Source organism: Arachis hypogaea, chromosome 3 (assembly GCF_003086295.3).
Source record: "Arachis hypogaea cultivar Tifrunner chromosome 3, arahy.Tifrunner.gnm2.J5K5, whole genome shotgun sequence".
Taxonomy (NCBI): Eukaryota; Viridiplantae; Streptophyta; class Magnoliopsida; order Fabales; family Fabaceae; genus Arachis; species Arachis hypogaea.
Genome location: NC_092038.1, coordinates 115995483 through 115998938, shown reverse-complemented (window position 1 = coordinate 115998938; position 3456 = coordinate 115995483).

The window sequence follows — 3456 nt, the reverse complement described above, 5'->3', positions numbered from 1 at the left end:
AGGTCCATAAGGACCTTTTTACCAATGGTTCTCATACTTGAAGTGATATAACTACAGGGTCATCAAGGTTTTGTCCCATGCTTTGCAATTTGAAGAGTTGAATGTGATTTCCGGGATGTTCATCATTGTTCTATATACCTCTTTCTGGCCGAGTTACTACATCCTCCACCTGCGAAACCACCAGAGATACAATTAATAATGCCACAAGGTTGATTGGGGTTTTCATTTACCATTTTCCCCTTGTCTCTATGATTGTTGTTTGAGTTAGAGTGTTGTCCGAGGTCTTCTGTGTTTCGTCTTTGTCCTCGACTATCGATGTACTTGTCTAACAGACCTTAGCGAGCTAGTTTCTCAAGAAGGCCCGTCGCTATAACACAGTCATTTGTATTGTGCCCATATTTCTGATGAAAAGTACAATATTTAGATTTGTCCACATGTTGTTGGTCTTGATAGGTTCCAGTCTTGTTTGGTGGCTTGATCAATTTGGAGTGTAGGATGTCTTTGATGATATCCTCACTTTTAATGTTGAAGAGGGTGTATGTGTCGAATTTTTGTGTGAGTTTAAAGGATTTTTGGTCTGTCTTATTGTTCGGGTATTTGTTCCGTTTGTCTTCCTCTCTGCTAAGGTTAGGCCTTTCTACTTTTTGAATCCGTTGGAGTTCTTCTATTTCAATTTGGCTTATTACTTTTTCTCAAAACTCAGCCAATGTCTTCGGTTTTGACACAATTATAGTTTTCTAGAACCTCCTAGGGTGGACCCTGCTTTTTAGTGCATGTAGGTGGACTTCTGGATTGAGGTTAGGTATCTCTGTGGTTGTCTTTGCAAACTTCGTCATGTAGTCTTTATGGCTTTTATGCTGTCCTTACTTTATGATGCTAAGGTAGTCTGAGTCATACACATAAATCTTTGATGCAGTGAAGTTGTTGACAAAAAGATCGGCCAGCTCATCAAAACTTGATATAGAACCTGTAGGCAAATTAGAAAATTAGATCAAGGCAGCACCATCTAAAATAGTAGGAAATGTACGACAGAGTATTGGATCGAATGCATCATTCATGAACATCATTGTATAAAACTTGGTGATATGTATATTAGGGTTGCTGATTACTTCAAAAGGTTTCATCGTCGTTGGTAGGGTGAAGTTTTTAGACATCTGAAAGTCCATGATTGTCTTTTGAAAATGTATTATTCCTCTTCACCGTTGGTTTTGTGGTAGTTGTCACTATGAGCTTAGCCCCTGACATGCAATCGTCTTCATCATCTTTGTTTTCAGGATCCTTGTGCTCTCCCCTCTTACTTCGACTGTTTTGCCTTTGATGTAATAAGTCGGTCATTCGTTGATTTTCTGTCATAGGTTGTGATATGCAAAAAATAGGTGAAAAAGGGTAGAAGAGGTGAAGGTGGGATTAGGTTAAAACTTCGGCTTCATAGTGGGTGCTAAATGTTCCCATGTAGTTAGCCGGATTCGAAGCATAGCGCGTCCTCCTCAATGCTGAACTCGCTTTTGCCTAGGCTAGATGAGGTATACATTGGCTTTTCAAGAACGGCAACGGTGGACACCTGTAAAGGCATTCCAATACTCAAGTTAAAAAGAGAATCTGAGTATAGTGCAATTTATAGTGAATAGCGTACCTCCTTTCTTGTTTAAGTTTATTTATTTCTAAGAATGTTATGCTTTAAAACGGTTATCTTGCTAACCTAGGATCTTGTTTATCGATGTTCAACCATTTTCGGAAATAGTTTCGTTGTAGTTCTGACTTCGTGCGGCTTGCTGGGCACGTTTTAGTTACCTTTATTTTAGTTTCGATTTATAGGTAGGTTCAGTTCGAATTATAAATAACGGATCAAGAGGAAACTTTAAAAAGCATAGTAAAGTATTTAAATTACTTCATTTACTTGCATTGAAAGACAATATAGATATAGGAGATTCAGATAGAAGAAAAAGAAGGAATGAGATTTAAATTGAGAGTACGCAGTCAATTGTATAATTTGTGTGGATGTTCAATGATATTGATATGTATATAAAAAAAATGTTTGCAATTAGACGAAGTATTATTTTGGTAAAAAGTCAACTCAATCCGATTTTCAATTTTTGAAAATATGGCTCGCAAGATAAGGCTATATGGTAGCGTTTGGCAGAGAGACAAAGACTGAAAGACAGATACTGAGAGACAGAGATTGAGAGACAAGAATTAAAATAAGTCTCAGTATTATGTTTGGTATAAAATATCATTCAAAATAAAATACAGAGACTAAAATAAATGAAATGACCAAATTATCCCTACTAATTAAAAGAAAAAAACAAAAATAAAACCCAAATCCAATCCTTCAGACAACCATTTCCCCTTCCTCCTTTCTCAATCCCTAATCTCCCGTCATTTCACCCAATTTCGCCGCGTCAATCTCTTGGTTAGCGTCGAGTTCGCCGTCGACGAGGAAGCCTTGCCACCGTTTCATCAATTCCTTCGCTTTTTACGGTTCTCTCCATCTGTCTCTCTCTTTCTCTCTTGCTCTCTCTCACTTTCTTCTATTAGTTGCAGGGGCAATTTGGTTGCTATTCATGCTGGAAACAGGGGCTATCCTCCGAATAAGGTATGTAAGCTGATGATTATGATAATTTTGATACCAAATTTCTGATGTTTCCTTATCTTTGCAAAAGGGTAAAAATTTCAACAAAGGGCATCTGTAAAAATTTGAACAGAAATGTTCTTATTATAGAGATGATTATTTTGAGCATGATAGAATTACATATATACTTGTAAGCAATCACTGGTTTTTCTGACTACTGCGTCAAGTTTTGAACTAAGTATGACCCTTCCTTTTCCAGGTTGTCTGTACTGAAGGACCCGACAAAGTCAGAGAATTAATTGCCATAGGCGCTTCATTTGATCATGGAGAAGATGGTAACTTGCATCTAGTGAGGGAAGGGGGTCATTCACATTGTCGAATTGTTCATGCTGCTGATATGACTGGAAAAGAAATTGAAAGGGCTCTGCTAAAGTCAGTTGTTAATCCTAATATTTTTGTGTTTGAACACCATTTGGCTATAAATCTTCTCACTTGTCAGGTTTGTTTTCTCTGATATTATTTTATTTTTATACTAATGGTTTTGTACTGTATCCCTTGGTGGTACCTCGCTCCAAGTATGCTGGTATTTGTCAAACATTTGAAGTTTTAAATTCATGGGCTCCATTCACTTGAAATTGTTGCTGTTCAAATTTTACTAGGTACATTTTGAATGTCTCAGTGCGTTCTCTAAGGTAGCGTTTGGCAGAGAGACAAAGACTGAAAGACAGATACTGAGAGACAGAGATTGAGAGACAAGAATTAAAATAAGTCTCAGTATTATGTTTGGTATAAAATATCATTCAAAATAAAATACAGAGACTAAAATAAATGAAATGACCAAATTATCCCTACTAATTAAAAGAAAAAAACAAAAATAAAACCCAAAT